The sequence below is a fragment of the Canis aureus genome, chromosome 35, assembly GCF_053574225.1.
Source record: "Canis aureus isolate CA01 chromosome 35, VMU_Caureus_v.1.0, whole genome shotgun sequence".
NCBI lineage: Eukaryota > Metazoa > Chordata > Mammalia > Carnivora > Canidae > Canis > Canis aureus.
The window spans coordinates 9375653-9396392 of record NC_135645.1 but is presented as its reverse complement, the minus strand read 5'-3'; the positions used below and the strand labels follow the sequence as shown (position 1 = coordinate 9396392).

The following is a 20740-nucleotide window of genomic DNA, read 5'->3' as shown; positions in this document are numbered from 1 at the left end:
GAAATAAAATGCTCTATCAACTATTGATGGGATATTCCCTGCTGAGCTGATATCTGTCAGCCTATGCTGCTTACAGATAAATCAGAGGTCTGTGGCCTGGACCTGGGTGCGATAAGCAAGGTATCCAGGGCACAATGTTTAAGGGGCACTCAATCTTGCATGCTGATGCAACACTTGCATGAGCTCAAGAGTCATGGCCTTCTTACATTTGTACCCCACAGTGTCTCTTTTTCTTACCCTAGTAAGAAAAGGTTCTGATTTCACACTTTTTCTCTATTTCTTCTCCTTTTTATTCCACTTTGGTTAATTCCATACTGAAATCATACAAGGCAGGCAATTAAAATTATGAGATCCAAGTCCAAGGCAGTGTCCATTCCGTGTGCACAGTGCAAAAGATCAGTCACATTGCTCTGGGGAGAAAATGCAAAGACCGAACAGAGAAAAATAGCAGGTATGTGGTTAAAAGAAAAAAAAAAGCAGTTTATTCAAAAAGTGGTTGAGGCTGACTTACTGTACTTATTACCCATCAAGCCTATTTAGAGTTATGTTTTCTCCATGCTATGTGATTCTTGTGTTATCACCACCATGACCATTCATTATTAATTAGCTTTATGAGCTGAGAACTTTTTATGTGCCCAAAGTCATGCCTGAATAAAAATGCATGGTTCGGTAACCACATAAAAGAAAAATGAAACTAACTGAATGTGTTTTTAGAGGGAGAACAATCATAAACTCCTAGTAGACTTGGAACTCAAGGGGAAGCACTTTCTACATAGTCCTTCTTCACAGAAGATAATACTTTCTCTGTTTGAATACCTCTAGAAATGAGAACTAAACCTTCATGAGATATCCTTTCATGGATATCAGAGAGTATTTCTCCTATAATATTCTTTCTTCTTATAAGCCCAACTCTTTCTTTTTGGAGGTTTTTCCAAGTCTTGGTCAGTGTCATGTTGCAACATAAAACTGTTATACTTTTTTCCCCTAAATTAAATTTACAAATATTAGGAGGTAGGTTTTAATATTTGTTATGGTTATACACATGAAACAATCCAGGCTCTTTCAATGAGCTGAACCAAGACAAGTTCTGTTCTTCTGAATATACCCTATTTTTTTCAGTGTGCTTTTAAAACATATTAGTTAGGTCCACTATCCATTCTCACCAGTCTTAGTCAACATAGAACTGGAAATTCTAACGAGGCATACAGGTTAGAAAGGAAGGAATAAAACTATCTCTATTTGCAGATGATATGACTATCTATGTAGAAAATCCCAGAGTTTACAAAAACTATTAGAACTAACAATGAGTTTAGCAAGGTCATAGATATAAGTTCAACACATTAGGAACTAAATAGAAACATAATACCAATTATAACTGGTCTGAAGAAAATTAAATACTTAGGGATACACTTAACAAAATATGCAAAGGATTTGTGTGTTAAAATTTATGAAATGTTGATGGGAGGAACAAAGGAGACTTAAATAAATGGAGAGATATGCCTTGTTCGTGGATCAGGAGTCTCTACTTGGTGAAAATGTTAATTCTCCACAAATTGAGTTATAAATTAAATGTAATTCCTTTCAAAATCCCAACAAGCTATTTTTATAGACATAAACAAGCTTGCTTTAAGGTACAAGTCATAGGATATAGCTAAAACAAGCTTGTAAAAGAAAAATTAGGAATAGAAATCACCTTACCCAATTTAAGGCTTACTGTATAGCTACAGTATTCAAGACAGTATGATATAGGTGGAGAAATAGACATGTAGGTCAAGCGAACACACAAGCCCAGAAATAGGTCCATAGAAATATGCTCAAATCATTTTTTTAAAAATATTATTTATTTATTTATTCATGAGAGACACGGGGGGCGGGGGAGCAGGCAAAGACAGAGAGAGAAGCAGGCTCCATGCAGGGAGCCCGATGTGGGACTCGATTCCAGGTCTCCAGGATCAGGCCCTGGGCTGAAGGCAGCACCAAACCTCTGAGCCACCTGGGCTGCCCCTCAAATCATTTTTTAAGGTGAAAATAATTCAGTGGAAGAAGGATAGCTTTTTCAATTAAAGGTGTTAAAGCAATGGAATATCCATAGGAAAAAAAAGAAGAAAGAAAGAAAAGAAAAAGAACTTCTACCAAAATCTTAGTACAATAATGAATTAAAATGAAACAGTGACTTATATGTAAAATATAAAACACAAATTTAAGAAAAAAATAGGATAAAATTCTTGTAATATAGAGCTAATCAAAGGTTGTTATACTTGACACAAAAACAGGATCCATAAAAGAGAAAATTTATAAATAGGACTTCATCAAAATTTAAAACATGCTCTGTGGAAGCCCATGTGAAAAGAATGAAAAGACAAGTTGTAGACTTGTTTTTCTTCAAGTTGTAGAGAAAATATTCACAAAATACATATCTGAATACAACTTCTATCTAAAATACATAAACAACTCTCAATATTGAACAATGTAAACAAATAAATAGAAATTATACGAACCAACTAGAAATGGGCAAAAGACAAGAACAGACATTTCTCTGAAGCGGGTATACAGATGGCAAATAAACACATGAAAAAGTATTCTATATGATTCGCCATCATAGAAACACAAAGCCACAATGAGATAGTGCTACACACCTCTCAGGGTGGTTATGTTAAAAAGTACTGACAACTCCAAATGGTGGTGAGGCTCTTCGACAAACTGAATCATTCCACTTTACTATGGGAATTTAAAATGATACTCTGGAAAATAGTCTGACAGTTTCTTACAAAGCTAAATGTGAAATTACCATATGACCCAGAAATTGTACTGTTGGGCATCTATCCCAGATAAATGAAAAGTTTCTTTTCATGCAAAAAGAATCACACAAAAAGAAATACTCATAACAGCTTTATTTCAAATAGCCAATAACTGGAACCAGCCCATATATTCTCCAACAAGTGAATGTTTAAACAATCTGTGGGAGATATATATATATATATATATATATATCATAGAATGCTACTCATTGATAAAAAGGAATGAATTATTTAAAGCAACAGGTTAGATAGGATCTCTAGGAAATTATGCCCAGTGGAAAAAACCCATCTCAAAAAGATACAGATTTTATGATGCCATTTTATAACATTTTTGAAACAAAATTTTAGAAATGGAGAACAGATCAATGGTTACCAGGGTTTAGAGGCAAGAGGGGGTATAGGAGGGAGATTGGTGTGATTACAAAAGGATAATACAAGAGATCCTTGTGGTATAGCTCAACAACTTGACTGTGTTGGTATGGACACAAGTTGTCGTAGATGGCAAAAGTGTACAGTACTTAAACACACACACACAAAGTACATGCATGCACATCTACATGAGTCCAGGTAAAATTGGGGAAATCTTATATATCATGGTTGTGATATTATTATAATTTTGAAAGTACTAGTCATTGAGAGACTACTATCCCAGGTTTTTCCATAAGCCTTCTTTTGACTCAGTTTTTTTTTTTTTCAGTCTTTAGATATATCACAGTTTCAATTAGGAACTCACTTTTTTATACATAAAAACTTCTGATAGACTACAGGAATAAAGCAAATATTACTCATTTACTATGCCATCAATGGCCGCAGGTCTCAGCAAAAGTAACCATCAAGCAATAACTAGTAGTTACCTTATTGTGAGCTGTAAGAATTGAAATTGAAAACATGACACCCAAACTCTCAAATCCATGAATTTTCCTGAAAATTATTGTAGGAATCTTCAGAAGCCAAAAATCAGTTTTCTCCAGTGTGAAGATAGTAGCTCTTATTTTTCATGTGCATAATTCATGTGGTATGGATGTAAGTTTTATTGCAAAAGATGAGGTGCCCTTATGCAAAAGAGCCAGGCACTTCTTATTTGTAAAATGTGTGGAATCTCAGGCACAAACTATGGTAATGACCACAGGAGAAGTTTGCTCTCATAAAATGAAAAACTTAGTAATAGGGTCCTGGGAGGGGGGTAAGTGGAGAGGCAGAAGGTTCTCCATTAGTCTTTATCCCATAGTTTGTAACCAAGTAGCAGAGACAAAGAGGTAGGTATGATGGCAACTCCATATTCAGTGAGCCAGGTATTCTAAGAGCAGGAAAACAGGCAAGATGCCTTTAAAGGTGTAGCAACTCTTGGTGGAAAAAGTAAAGACATCTGTTCAGAACTGGACCGAGTTGCGAACCTTAAAAAAAGGGGCATGTGAACCTATGCCTTGTAAAATGCACTGGTTTGAGATGTCTTGCATCTCTTTTCATTTGCCTTTTGTTGCTTTTAGGAAACTTGTTGACATTTCCTACTGTTTTTAACTGTACTGAAGGGAATCTGTCTGCATTTCGACCTGAGATTTTAAGGGAGAGAGCAGAGCCCTTAGGGAAGAGCCAGTGGCAATGGATTTCCGGTGAGGTGCCCCAGAGAAAGATGAACCTCATTGAGAAGAGAGATGGGGGCTCGCAATGGGGGCTCAGCTCTCCACTTGCTTAGCCGCCCCAAAGTTTGCATGCTTTGACTTTGACTTAATAAGCAAACACTGCTTTTATCCATAGGCAGTAATTTTTTTTTTTTTTTTTTTACTTCTCTACCTTTTGCCCTCTAAGGTCTGTTGCTAATGCTAATAGCTGTTTGCTCTGTGCTTCATGTCCAGGCTGCTGTCGTTCACAACTTCAGTGTCCAGTTCCTTCTCTCATTCTTCTGATGGTAGCACACGGTCTAGATTGCTGGTGTCATAGTCTGTGGGTGACCCAAAGTTATTTTCCATCACTTGCTTCTCAGGGAACTTTATGTTCAAAATGATATCAGTTGACAATGCACCAATGTGAAAGCAGGAGACACTGGCTATTAAAGAAACAGAAGAGACAGTTCTGTTCTTGGGGAATTTGTAAGTCACAAAAAGGGGTTGGGAAGACTTAGAAAGTAATTTTTAAATAGACACATTAATAAAGTACAGAGTATTATAATGAAGCCAAGCAGAATCTATAATGCAAAGGAAGGATAATAAAAAAAAAAGAATTATATAGTCTTTTCTAATTTACAAATACTTCTCTTGCCTTATCTGATTAGCTACAGCTCTTTCAAGTAAAGAACTAACTTTGTATTATCCCTATCCTGCTGATGAAGAAGGACTCCTAGTTTGTCATTACTGTGGCTACAGTGGGTCTCTGCACCCTTGTTCTTTCTTCCAGGACATTCTCTCTTTAGCACCTGAAGAGGTGAGATTCATCTGGGAAGTTTGGAAGGTGAGTTTGGAATAGGACTTTATGGAAAGTAAAATTAGGGGATCCCTGGGTAGCTCAGCGGTTCAGTGCCTGCGTTGGCCCACGGTGTGATCCTAGAGTCCCGGGATCGAGTCTCACATCGGGCTCCCTGCATGGAGCCTGCTTCTCCCTCTGCCTATGTCTCTGTCTTCGCTCTGTGTCTCTCATGAATAAATAAATAAAACCTTTAAAAATTTTTTTTAAAAAAGAAAGTAAAATTATGTGCAATGACAGACAGAAAGGAGAATGTTCCAGGGGTGCTGCTAATCTTAAACCAACCAAACAAAACTGGAAACTCTCCCCACAACACAGCCTTTTTCTTTTCTTTTCTTCTCTTTTTTTTTTTTTTTGGACTTATCTTGAACAATGAAAAACTGCTGTTTGCTTGGGAGACAGTTTCTACACACTCATCCCTTGTTTCGATAACTGTATTTGTTAAATGTACAGCCCTAAACAAATCAGACAATCAATCTGCGCTCCTTACTCCATGCATAAGTTGGACATAATAACATTTCCATTGGTGCCAACTAGCTCAAAGGAGTTCAATCCTTCTTATAAACATAAATCTTCAATACATCTCTTTGCAGCAAGAAGGCAGGTGTTAATGTCATGAAGCTGCACAAGGAGACTGTGATACATGAACTCCTTCTGAAGTGAAAAAGCAGCATAGACAAACTAAGAACCATCTCGTAGGCATAAAGCCTATGGCTACATGATCTACATAATGAGGCACAGCATTCCCTTTAAGCCAAATTCCCTGTAGCACACCACCAAGAGCAACATAAATAAAGCAGAGTGGCAAGGGAGTGTCACTGAAGAAAAAGTGATAACCTTCCCAGAATCACAGGGCATCTATGTATGATGGGGAGGAAACTCCGTGTTTTTTTTTAACATCAGTGTTAAAGGTCAAATCAATCTTTTTCAGGGGGGAAATGGTAATTTTCCCTCCCACAGTTGAAACTCCACTTCCATCTTCATTGAATGAAGCTGACAACCTAAAATTCCATGCAAGCAAAAGAGGGATTCAATACTGGCTTACCATTTCCAACATCCATCACATTTCATCAGTATAGAGGTGTACAAAATATGCAAACCCAATGGACAAGATCTTCAAGAAAACATCTCCCTTCATTGTGCCACCTTCCCACTCAGCTCTCCCTGCTTTGCCCAACCCCAGTACACTACTTTTTGCCAGGGTATATTTAGGATCATATCCTCAACTGTTTATCAAACAGCTAATAAGTCTTCAGAATGTGCTCCCCTGGCAAAGGAGAGGTAAGACATAGTCCCCCCACTTCAAGATGGTGAGTGTTTTAAACAATCTGAGTGGCACCAAACAACATAACCTTGCATGTGGTCAAGGGCTACACTATGAGCATAAGACACTTGAAGGACTTTGTGGTACATTGCAGAGAACAAAGTTGGAAGGTCTTCATTCTATTCTTCAATTTCTCCTACTAAATTATGGTTGTAACATTATCTTTTTGTGCCTTAATACATGTAACTATACCATGTAAATAATAACAGCTGTCTTGCCTGCTGCAGAACACCATTGTGAAGAACACGTGAGTTCATGTACTTTGAAGTGAGTTACACTTTATAAATCTGAATGATGGAAGCAGTTAGGAATGAGAATTAAAGTGAAAAGTAGGGGATCCCTGGGTGGCTCAGCGGTTCAGGGCCTGCCTTTGACTCAGGGCGTGATACTGGAGTCCTGGGATCGAGTCCCACATCGGGCTCCCTGCATGGAGCCTGCTTCTCTCTCTCTGCCTGTGTCTCTGCCTTTCTCTCTCTGTGTGTGTCTATCATGAATAAATAAATAAAATCTTTAAAAAAAAAGTGAAAAGTAGCCCGATTTTTTTTTTTTTAAGTAAAGGGGTTAGGTGACCATCATGCTAGTTATGGGCAAGTCATAAGGAGGAAAAAATCCCTCTGATTAAGATGAGACAAAGAGAAAATTTGACATACAGGAAGAATGAAGCAGAGATATCAGGAGATGACCCAAGTAGGGAGGGACAGAGTCATAGACAGAAGAGGAGGGAAAGAGAGACAGGGACAGAGAAAGAGAAGTAGGAGAAAGAATGAAAATTGAAGCCTAGGAGACAAGCATTATGCAGTATGCTGGTCTGTCGGAACACAAGCACCTGAAAAGTAGAGACCATCTTTGAATCTGTCTCTAATACTGAAAACAGTGTGTTATATATTGTATCCACAGCAGTTGCAAATTCACATTTGCTGAAATAAAATACTTGCCACATTAGGAGATCTTTTTGGCTCTTTTGCCAAAATCATCAGAGGGCTACATTTCAATTTCTTTTTTTTTTTTTTTTTTTTTTTTTTTTTACATTTCAATTTCTTACAAAATTACCCTGTCTGTCTTTCCCCTTTAAGCTCTATCCCCATTGAGAAAATGGAATTAAAAAAAAAGAGAGAGAAAATGGAATTCATTTTCTCAAGAAGCTATAAACGTACATATTATAAAAATTCAAATATGGATTCCAAAACAATAGATATTAGATATTATACATAAAGTTATTTAGAAAATATAGCACAGTAACCATGTATGAGACCACCAGAAGCTAACTGAATTTAGACCAAAAAAGAATGCAGTAAATTACTGAGACGTTCAGCAAATGTGAATGTGTGTGTGAATGTCTATGTGTATGTGTGTGTGTGTGTGTGTGTGTATCTTTTCGTAATTCTCGATTTTCTTTTTAGGAAATAGATGTTACTGCCCTCTTACCTCAGGACTAATGGCAGTAGGGGGACTGCCACCACCACTTCAATACCTGTTTCTGAGGAAGATGTGAAATAATGCAATGCCTTTGGGGAGCAAGGCAAGTTCTTGGTGAAGAAAAAGACAGAATAGAGACAGAAGACATGCTTCTAGACCCAGAGAGGAGAAGGGCCCTGAAAAAAACAGGAGTGATTGAACTACTCCTTGACAGAGCCAAGGGAAGATGGAAAATCTTGGAAGTGGACTGCTTGTATGTCACTCTTCCAGAAGTTAAACCACATGAATGCAGCTTTCAGGCGCAACAGAGATCCTCTGTCCAAGTGTGATGCAAAAACCACAGGGCCACTTCCCTTCAGGTACCATGTCCAGGTTTAGAAAATTAAAAACAATATATGTGTTTCCCAAACCAGAACTATCTCCAAAGTTACACTCTAAGTAAGACCCTTAGAATCATTTCATACCCTGAAGGGAAGAATCTGAATTAAGGACAGAAAATAAATTTCTCATTGGCCTTAGGAAATAGACGGATTTGGTGTCAGATTTTATTTGATATTAGAAAAATAAAGACTTCCCATATAAATCTTTGACAACTGCTCATGTTACTCTTCAGAACCATTCCTGTAGGAAGGCTATTTTCCCTAACATACACATAGGAGGTGAATACCAAAACTGGCCATATGTTACAGGCAAATTTCTAAAGAAAAGAATTGAAAACAAGTTCTTTTGCCTATCTCAAATATGTAAAGGGAGGAAGGAGGAGCCAGAGTGTTTTATACATCTGATCAAAACAAAGAGAGTCTTATAAGTCGATAAAGATTCAGGAGTGGGGCTGGAACTCCTAAACCTGAGCTATACCCCATGCTTAGATGCAGGCATATTTGGGCTAATCTGGCAGTCTGTGGCCCTGGCCTGATGAGTGTCTATTTGCATGAATACCAAAGACTTCTGAGTGGAGGCCCATCTTAAAGGAAGGAAAAAATAGACAAAATGCTTGAGCTAATAGTAAAGCATTGTTGTCAAAGAAGTAATTCTGAATATAACATTGTGCCTGTTATCTGGAGTTGTCTTCCAGCTAAATCCCAATGAACTTACGTCTTATTTGAAGGAGAAGAGAAATGAAAACTGTCAAAGCAGTTGTTGTTCATTTCTTCTAAGATATTAGGACACAGAAAAGCTCTGTTTAAGGAACCAGCGTGGTTCCTTAATCTTACCCTCCTGCGAAAACAACTAAAAAAAATTGTATAAAATATAAAACTGTACAAAAAAAACCCAACTATATTCAAACATTATACAATAGACTAGGTTTTAACACTTGAGAAAAGGTAAACAAATGATGGGTGCCGTATGACAGCCAAGCCAAGCACAGAAAACAGAAATCCAAGGAGATCACAGTGATTTTGCAGAGTTGAAGTAATCAGAGTTGAGGGGACTGAGGTGGTTGGACTTTGCAGGAGAGAGAACCAGAGAGGAGGGTGCTAGCCAGAAACTGCACAGGGATTCCTTGAGGCATTGGTTGAATATAAGCTAAACCTGCATAGATAGGTCTTCATTAGACTAGGCAAAGAATAACCACCAGAAAAAAGAACAGCTAGTAAAGAGTTGTAATCTAAACAATTGCCAAAGATCACACAGGCTTTGGACGCATTTGATTTCCGGCAGAGAGTTGTCGTTGGAGCATTCCATAGAGATCCTAACGTACACATAGGAGGTCTGAAAGCACAATGTCCTGCTTTCATAGTAGAGGCAGATAAACCTTAGAGCGACTCTGTCTAGGTCGAGGCTAAAAACCAAGATGTAAGCTTAGAGCAAGCTTTAAAATGAACACGTTGATTTGCAAGTCATTTTAACTGCCTGCTTAAACAAATATCAATACTCTTTAAAAGAAGCCAACAGAATCCAGAAACTCTGCAATTTGATTTCCATATTATGTAGTAGCCGTTCAAAAATTACTAGGATGAAAGAAGCAAGAAAATGGACCTATAATCAGAGGGAAATCAGTCAGTGGAGATAGAGTCAGAAAAAATCAGAAGTGTTGGAATTTGTAGCCAACGACTTTAAAAGCTATTATAAATATGTTCAAGGCTTTGAAAGGAAACATGAGTGTAATGAGGAGAAAAATAGAAGGTATGTGAAAAACAATAATTTCCCAAAGCTAAAACAACACCATAGCTGAAATTAAAAATTCACTGAAATTAGACAAGACAGACGAAAAACTAACAGTGAACTTGAAGACATAGCAGTCGAAACTATCCAAACTGAATCACAAAGATAAAAGAGACTGAAGGTAAAAAGAGAAGAAAAAATCTCCTCAAAATCTGTGATATGTCTTTAAGGCTGGGTTTAAAAGAGTACTTATAGCTTTAAATATTCATATAATAAAAGAAGGCAAGCTTAAAGGAGAAGCAAGAAGAAAATAAGCTCTCATCCCTCTTCGGCCCAGGAATTGGAACAGTTTCAACTTATCAAGGACTCTAGAGCCTTTCCCATATTGCCCTGACATACTGGAAGGTTCTAGGACCTACAGGTCAGTGCCTAGAGAGGGTAGAAATTCCTGGAGTGGGACAGCTGAATTGTTTCCTACTGGAGGCAGCGCTGACAAATTTTTCCCCAGCCTTCTAGGTAACGGAGGGCTCAGCAGCAGATGGCTACGGACTGATAGGGAGGAAAGACAGAAACCTCACTGTAGCTGGTAGGATTTATTCACAAGGAAATGTGAGAGAAAAAACATCCTGGGTATCTACCAGAAATAAATGGAGGTGAGGTGGGTGGGATTAGAAGTGAGGAATATCTTGTAGGAAGTTAAAGGTCAGTAAAATGTATCTGATGACAAATTCTCCCTAAGTGAGTAAAATACAGCCATGGGTACAGAGAAGGTCCACAATGTGACCTTTTTAAAATCTAATTTAGTACGGCAGTATATTAGTTATCTATTGCTACTCTCAAGCCCAGTAGCTTGAAACAACTACATTTATTTTCTCAGTTTCTGTAGGTCAGGACTCTAGGCACAGTTCAGCTAGGTCTTTCCCTTCAGGGCCTCCAGTGGGCTGCAGTCCAGGTACAGGCTGTGTCTACTGAATCCAAGTCTCAACTGGAGAAGAATCCACCCCAAGATCACTCTTATGATTACTGGCAGGACACCATTCAGTTTTGGACCGACAGCCTCAGTTCCTTGAAGGCTTTTGGCTAGAGGCTGCCCTCAATCACTTACCAGGTGGGCCTCTCCAACATGGCAGCTTGCTTCATCAAAGTACAAATGGAGAAGTCAAAGGGGAGAGAGTCCATCAAGATGGAAGTCGCAGTCTTTCGTAATTTAATTCCGTGGAAGTGACATCCTATCACTTTTGACAGATTTTATCCAGTAGATACAAATCACCAGGTCCAGCCTACACCGAAGGGGAGGCATGAGTATCAGGAGCTGGGAGATCTCTGGGTGCCTGCTACAGACAGGGAAACAAGGGCAGGGCAGGCATTTACCCATGCTGCTGTGGCAGGACGTACCTCCTAGAGAGAGATGGCCTAAATAAAATTTAACATTTCAAAGTGGACCAAGCCCCTCAGGTTCTCAGACAACCACCTTTCTCACCAGTTTGGAGTCATCCCAGTGACACAGTGGCTTAGAGAAGAGTGTAAGGAAATAGCTAGTGGGGGAAAGAGGGAAAGGTGATGTTAAAGCATATAAGAAGCTTTATTTTAGAAGGATATTTCCTTTACAGTAACAATTTAGTAGACAAAATTTTTAGTGATATTTTAAGATAAGATGCTCTGTGTATGTGTGTGGGTAGATTTTTCTAGTCCCCAAGCCATCAGTTATTTCCTGAAGAGAGAAGTCCAGGGAGTGTGATTCACGGCAATGTTAGTGAAATTTCAGCCACTCAAATACATACATACATACATACATACATACATACATACATTTCAGCCAGTAAATTCCTCTTTTGTGACTTTTTCTAGAATTGTATGAATACATATTTTTAAGTGTAATGTGCATTTTTAGAATGACAATATCTTAAGAATGCTTTTGTACTCACTGCTATAGCCTCAAATTCTAACTACTTGGTCATAAATATTTTCTTATGTATATTAAAATTAACTAAGCCTATTAAATATTTTTAATGTTTTTCTGTGTTCCACCTATAATCACTTCATCTCCAATGAAGGCAGCCTGAATTTTGAAAACTGTATATCATGGAAGGAACATGTGCTTTGGGTTTGAATAGTCACTTTGCCATTTTCTATTTATTAAAATATAGGAAAGTAAGTAATACTTAGGTTATTTGAACCTCAGTCTTCTTTTCTATGAAACTAGAATAATGATATTCACTTTATAGTACTGTTTAGTTTTAGTGAGATGATAGTTGTAAAAAGGATCATACTTGGTTGTCCAATAATAACTGCAAAAATAATAATATTGGCAATACCTAATACTTATTGCACAATTACTATATACTAGGTACTCTACTAAAGCACTGTGAATATTTCAATAAAATTTAATGTTTTTCAAAAGTTAATGATAACCAAGTAATTCAATACCTGTCTGGTATTGATTATCACCTGCAACAACTCCCATGTTTCTAAAGGAATGAAAAATGTTTGAGGGTGTGTTGATAAATTAGAACATTTATAGTGAGTCCAGCATTATAGCTGGGAAAAAGTAATATGGTAAAATGGGATTAAGTCTACATTGTAGATAAAAGTTATGACATTTAAATGTCTTCCTTTGTAATATACTGTATTAAATGGATTATATCCAATTAGTTCTCATAGCTTACAAACTGGAGCATGAAGCCCTTGCAGCTGATTATGCCTCATTTAAAAGGCAAACTTGTTCACATATGTGGGGCTTCCTACAACTTTGAGGCACAAGAACACAAGGTATGGGAAAGGTGTGCCCCATGGGCAGTAATTTTCTTTAGAAACTAGAGACAATTAGGTAAATAGGACATGTTCTTTATGTGTCTTGATCTCATTATCCCAAATTTCCAAAACTCATGTCAAAAATGTTTGCAAATAATTCCCTGTAGTTTTGAGTCCTATCTTCCAGTGAACTATGATCTTGTTCAGGTCTCACTTTCTCTAGCTGTTTTTTTCTTTTTACTCAAACCTTCTTCACTTAAGGCATTTGCATGGAGCAGATTTTCTAAAGTGTTGATGTGACAGGTGTTCACTTCGGTCTACTGCCTAGCTGTCTAGGAATTCTGTGCTTCACTATTTTCTGGGGATTTTTCCTATAGCCTCCCAGAGAGGACACCTTCATTCACTTTATTATGGACAGAAGCCTATCCAGCTCAGATCCTGTTATCGCATGCCCAAAGAATTCACTAGGGGACAGTGACAAGCAACAGACTTGGACTTCCACCAAAAGAACACAATGAGCTGGAAGAAACTTTATTTCCTTTCTTTCTATCATCTCTACCACTCTCCCTGACAGGAAAGGAACAGCACGCAGAAATTATTTTATCCCATTTCCTTTAGAAGGCAGATGCACCTGTAGTCATTTTAGGTGTTATATAATAACTTGCCTTCTCTGTTACAGTGGGACAATTCCAGGTAGAAACAAGGGGGGTTAAGTACTGCTAGTCTCATTTTGACAGTTTCCAAGGAAAAAGTTCCTAACTCCTACCCTCCAACATGCCTCAGAAGGGTTATGCATATATTTATGAATGAATTAGACCTATGAAATAATCAAATCTAATGTCCCCATTTCATAGGCAAGCAAATCGATGGCCAGCAGTTCCTAAATTTAAACAGCTCTCCAAGGATATGAACAGACAACTCAACTGGCATATCACGACACTCCATATTCTCAGTGTATCATTTAAGTATTTACGATGAAAGGAAAAAAAGTAACCCCTTGAAAGGATCCTGTCAAAGAAATTCATTTATACTCTGAGACCGACAATTGTCCCCCAAGAATTTTAAGTGGTGAAGATGCTAGTAGCATTTGTTACAGTCTAGCCAAAACTGCATCTGATTTCCTCTTGGTGCAACTACTTCCTTTCATCCATGTTCATCAAAATTCACACTCCACCTAAGATTTCAACACAGAGAAGGAAAGAGGAGGCTATAGACTTCTAGAATCTTGAGCAATACTTCTTTTCCTTGACAACAGAAAGCCAAATTTTCAGCTGAAAAGCCATGAATATCAGATTGAGAACTGTAACAAAATCCTCCCTTTCTCTAAAAATATTGAGGATTGAACGGTGACCCCATCAGGGCTGGGGTGGATGTGATAACATGCAAATGTGCAGCTTCCAGTGGGAGAGAGCATGAGGCAGTACAGAAGTGTGGACTGAATGAGGATATTCTTTAATACTAATATATCTGGGGGAGGACTGCTTCCAGATGGGAGGGGCAGCCGGTAGAGAGAGATTTGTGGGGGCTGGGGGTGAAAACTGAGCAAGCATATGGAGACATGAGGGAGAGAATAAGGCTCTAAAGAAGGAGAAAATGTGGAAGCAGGACTCAGATTGCAGAGATCTCAATAATGATGCCTTGGGCTTGTAAAGAGGAAGACAAGGGGCACCTGGATAACTCAGTGGTTGAGCAGCTGCCTTTGGCTCAGGTCATGATCCTGGAGTCCTGGGATCAAGTCCCACTCAGGCTTGCCACAGGAAGCCTGTTTCCCCCTCTGCCTATGTCTCTACCTCTCTCTCTCTGTCTCTCATGAATAAATATATAGAATCTTAAAAAAAAAAAAGAAGAAGAAAAAGAGGGAGACAAACTTAGGAAATAACCTTGGATAAAGGTGGGATGCTGAGGGCTTCTGGGAGAGTGGTTTCCATTAGATGGTCACAGAGGAAAGAACCTACCAGTGCAGCAAAGAGAGTTAAGACTTCCCCAGGTTTGAGAATAAAGTAAGGAAGTCAAGAAATGGAAATGGGTAGAGCAGCAGCTCTTTTAGATTTTCAGGAAAGTCATTGAAGCATCCAGTAACATCTGAATTTTCTTCTACTCAACATACTTTCAGAGATAAACCAAATTCAGCAAAATGTTAACAAAAGGGGGATCTAGGTAAAGGGTATATTTTGGTGTCCCTTTGGTGTTTGACTATTCTTATTCTTGCATAGAGGATCCTGACGGACATTGAGTCACTATTCAGTTTTTCTCAATACCATGACCTCATCTACAAATGTTAGCTTTCTTCCTATAGTGTCTCAAGTCAACATGCAAGCAAAGGGTGATGAGACAGAGGAATTTCTCACTTAAGGAAAGCTGCTCCACTATAACCCAGTTCAGTCAGCTTACTAGCAATAAATCATCAAATTTATAAAAAGATAAGCTCCTTTCTTCAAGTACCATTTCATTTCCTCAGATCCTGTATGTATGCCGAACCTACAGCAATTCTAAGTGATGCCAAGCCTTGAACCAGCAACTGTATGAGCTCCGATTCTTCATCAGGTTTTCTTCTGTCCTTATTTTCAGCTTTGCTATATGATACCCTTTATCACCTGATTTGAGTCTATGACTGTTTCAGTGCATAAAATCTAATGTGGAGTGCGTCCATATCTTCCTAATACTGTATTTCCTTACCACACATTCTTCTTTTGGGATGTGTTAGTGGTTTTCAACACCTACACAGTTATGAATACCTAGGTGAGGTCCCATTTAGATGCAGGCTCCTTTTCCAGATGAGACCGTTACATATATTATGATTAGAAGAGCTGTAGACCCTTAACCAAATCCACTTCATAGACAGTTTAGGCTTTGAGGTTGCCTCAAAGTGTGGCAAAACCTTCTGTGTACACTGACATGGCTGGCCAGGTGCTGTCTGGCAAAGGACACAACAGAAGTGGCAGGAAAAGGCCATGAGTCTCAGTCACACCGTCTCTAGAGTAGGAATGCTACGTCCCTTTGGAGTTGACTGCGTTGGCGGAACCCAACTGGAAGCCTTCTGTTGGGGGACTTCCCAGAGGTTCCCAATTCAATACATATGCCTGGTACAGCCCTTGTACCACAGGGGAGTGATGCAACACGGGTACCACCACTTCCTCGCCAGCACATCAGACTCCGGCTCCTCTTTGATTGCAAACTTCTAGGCAACCAGAAGTCTCCAATAAAGTACAACTTCCACCTCAGAACCAACATCTTTCATTACACTGCAGGGTGAACAAGCCCTTTCAGCTGCTTCCTTGTTGTCTGCCTTAGATTTTAACCTTCCTTTCATCGTGTATGTTTCTCTCACTCTAAAGTAGAAGCAAGTCGATGGAGAACACTGGGTCTTTATGGCTCTTAAAGAGGGTCTGCAGAGAGACCCTGGGATGCTAGCCTCTGACAGTTTTATTTCAGACCATGTAACCAGAGGCAAGTAGGAAGGGATGCTATTGTTAGTATTTCAAAACAACATCCAGTATCACCTTCTGTTTTGACCTGTTCAACCTTTTCTTTCAAGAAATTATCCTTTGATTCTCAAACTCCCTTGCCCTTGTCTGAGAACAAAGAAGTCCTCCCCCCATTTTCAGTGCACAAATTGCTTTAGTCATTTTCAGGTTATGAAGTATGGGGGAAATTTTCATACAGAGAAAATACTTATGATTTCTTTTATGGATAATTCAAATATAGTTGAACCTTAGAACTTTAAGATGAAGAATGAAATTGTTATGAGTTTGGGGGAAAAAAAACTGAGCAATCAAAAACCAGTCTTCATGTATGCACAATAAAATTGAGCTTTAAATTGTGTAATCATACCTCTGCATAACATGGCACGGATATTATTGTTTGTTTTGATATTGTACTCTATTTTAAAATGTACATAGCTATGCAAATAAAGTTAGGTAACTCAATCAAGGCATACTTTCCTTTTTTCCCCTTAACATCTTAGTTTCTTAACTCTAAAACACAGAGAAATTAAATGCAAAAAAAAAAAGTCAAAAGGAAATAATTGAAGTGTCAATGTTTTCTCTTAAAAAAATTAAAGATATTTAAGATTTTCATTAGGACATGGTTAATTAACATTACAAGTAGGATGATATCATCATTAAAAGAAAACATTTCCAAATTGTGTGTCTCTGTCTAATTTTCCATCATCTTCCAACACTCCCCTCATCCCCATACCTGTGGTCATAGTACAATTACTCTTCTGGCCCAGAATGCCTTTTATATCTCATGTCTACCTGGCTAACTCGTGCTCATCCTAGAAAACTCAGATCTTCTGTCATCTTTTCTCCATTACCCTTACTGGCTCAAAATAAGTGTTCTCTCAGAAAAAAAAAAAAAAATATATATATATATATATTTCTATATTTTTATCTTGAAAAAATTTTACTATAATTTATTTTGTCTGATGCCTCAATTTGGTTAGGAACTCCTGAAATTAGGCATTTTATCTTACCTCTTTATCTCTAGTACCTGCTTTAATGCCAGCACATAGAAAATCTTCAATATATACTTGTTTGTTTGGATTTAGTTGGATATTTTCCCACTAATTAGTGATCTGATAGATCTGGTAACCTGTCTGTGAACAAATACATTGTTCACCTGAAATAATAAAATCCCACTACAACTGTTTCTTTTTCAAAAGACTTTTAAGAGGAAGAAAGGATAGTGAACACTTCAGATACATTTCCTCAGCCAGGTCTTTTTAAAACCTTTCAAAATATAACTAGAAGTTATTGGCTGAATCATATGAAATTGTCATAGGTCTGAAAGAGCCAAATATTCATAATGTTCTAGTATTTAACCTAATATAGACCTACTCTCCCCAGTGCCTTGATTATCATCATGATTATAACCTGGTAAAGATGGCATTATGCTTCAACACTAGGCCCTTTTTTGCCCCCCTTCCTATTTTCTGAGAGCAGGTTGCAATGCTGTGTGTAACTAAAGCATAGGTGCTCCTCACTATTGTGCTTCTTTGGGGAATGATGCCTCAGAGGAGTGGGAATGGGATAAGTCAGAGCTGCCATCAAAGGGCAAATGTTGCCCAATTCTGGTCTTGTATGCTTATAGACATTGTTGACTTCTTCAATCAGCAAGATTACTCATCAAATACGTTCTTAGGTCCCCAGAGTAGGCTTCAAAATAAGAATAGGTGGCATCTTATATTTCACTGGAGGAGATACCCCCACATGTTCCTGTGCCCACCTCAAAGCAGATTCCTCATCAGCTTTCCCGATGTCCCATCCCCAGGCCCATCTTGCTCATGGTGCATCTGGAGAAATAGACACTATCTGGCTTCCATTTGCCTCCCACATCACTTCTGGCCTTTCTTCTTCAGTCTGTCTTACCTGTTTTAACTCTACTACTTCCAGAAAAATGAATTAGTCCTTCCTGCTTCATGAAACTAACTACAGATACATGAATACGGATTTAATGGTAATAGAATTAGAGGGACACAAATTTACAACTAATTAGAACCATAAACAAAAACCTCTCTTTTTTATGAGTAAAAGGATGTTTTACTATATTGACTTGGCCATAAATTATAATTATTATTTATAAAAGTTATATAAACACAGGCTGATCATCTTTAAAATCTCGAAAAGCCAAATAAAGATAGGACACAGAAAATTAATTGAATTGAAAAAAGTTCTGACATAATTGTTCCACATGTTATGTGTAATCATAAAAAGAATCATTGTAATAATTACCAAAGTAATATCAAAGGTAACAAAAGAGACATCTGGTCTTAAATGTAAATTCAAATGTATAGTATATCTACAATAATAGATCAAAGTATATCTGCAATTTCTAACAGTAAAAAGTATGTTAGTTTGCAAATACTGTATCATTCAATGAAAAAAAGAAAGAAGATCAAGGATAAAATGGAGAGTTTGATCAACCAGGCCACCTTTCAAGGTAGTTTCTCAGGGTAGTGCTCTACATACGTAACTGAACTATTTGTTATTATTCTAAACCCAGCACTTTTACTTGCAGAGTTTGCAAATCAAAATGTGACAAAAGGGGCACCTGGGTGGCTCAGCCAATTAAGCTTGCAGCTCTTCATTTCAGCTCAGGTCATGATCTTGGGGTGGTGGGATCAAGCCCTGCATCGGCTCTCTACTCAATGTGGAGTCTGCTCAACTTTCTCCCAATACTCCCTCTGCTCTCTCTCTCTTTCCCTCTCTTAAATAAATAAACAAACCTTTTTTTTAAATGTAACAAATAATTATATACCAGAATTGGTAGGAATACCAAGTATTCTTCATAAATGCCTTTTTCGTTTTCTCTGACACCATCAACACAGTTCCAGGGTTGCTATGTTTGAGACAATTCAATTCCTTTCATTGATGAGATTCTTTCCTAAATCTGGCTGTAGGCATATTTTGGTAGATGTCGGTGATGGGCAACATGTTTTATATGAGGATGATGTTGAAATTTCTTCTTCAACCTCCAGTTATAATCTTTGGCTGTTTTTTTTTTTTTTCTCATGATGTAAGCACACCCAATTTTTCAGAAGCATTAGCTTTCCATAGACAAATGTTCATTTCATCAGACCCACACATAATACATTTGCTGTCAGAAAACCATTTTACACAGTTAACATGTTATATTCTCTCTGTGTGATAGACTTCCCTGCTTCTACTTTTGTCCACAGAAAAGATTCAAATAGATTTATCAAAACTAGCAGACACAAACTCTTTCCCAGTGGGAAAGTAATCCACATCAAGCACCACAGATGCATGATCCATATGTACCATTAGGGGAACGTCTAGTACACGCATATCAAAACTACGTACATTCTAATCTTCATTTGCTGCAGTAAAAATGAAAGCTTTCACAGGGTTCCAATAAATTGCATTTGTTCTCATATCTAAGATGACCTTTTTTATAGGACTAGTGTGCCTCATATCATCTAGTACTATATTCCTGTCAGAAGCACAGCTTTCCAAGAAAATGTCTCAATTGTGTTAAATTTAACATTATTTATACTGTTGAATCACCAGGTCATTGAATATATAGGACTTGTTCTTTGTTCATCCCAAATGTCTACTTGCTGTCCACATGAGGCAAAAATAGTTTCTCTCCAGTGATGATCAATTTCTTGCAAACATTGTCTTTCCTAATATTGTATGCAATGTTTCCTCCTCTTCTCCATAGCCTGGTCCGTCCATTTTTCCACTGCTTTCCAGTTTTGGCATCACCGACAGTAGAAAAAGAAGTCCCACAAAAGGGAGTACATATTATTTGTACAAAATCCTCATATCTTGTACAGATACATTTCATTTAGTCAAGTTCCAAATTTTAACCTCTTCATTGCTTACCCCACAAAGGGCAGCAGCCCCACTCTTTGGATGCTTTGCCAAGCATCTTGGTGACCATCCAGGGAAGCAAGGAATGGTTTTGCAAATATATGTTCCAGTTTGGTGCATTTAAAGCTCTTAAGTATTCTTGTGGGACCTCAAAAGGATGCAAAGTCAGATCATAGTTTCTTAGAACTGTTTGTAAGTTCAGCTTGATTTCACAGACATAGTTGTCTGAGTTCTGGTTTAGCATCTTTGCTTTCATTTTGGCTGCTAGTTGTCCACGATTCCCTGAGCCTTTCCTTCAAGTTTGGGTTACTACTGACTCCTTAAACAAAAGCCTCTTTAAAACACTTAAGTTATATTACTAACTCTCTACAAGCAGCAGTGTGACTCATGTTCTCTTAGCACCCTTTCTTTATCCATAATGAGAGGAAAAGCAAATAAGGTTGCCCTTCCTACCATCCAGGATTATAGTATCAAATGAGATCATATATATGAATATGTTTTATGACTGCTTTATCACCATGCAAATATAAAATATTAGTATTATGTGCATTATT

General features: G+C 37.8%; 1 pseudogene; it reads right to left on the bottom strand.

The window, feature by feature from the left end:
* Positions 1–20442, bottom strand: part of LOC144305099 (DDB1- and CUL4-associated factor 13-like) — a 30058-nt pseudogene extending 9616 nt beyond the window's left edge.
* Positions 20443–20740: the final 298 nt, after the last annotated feature.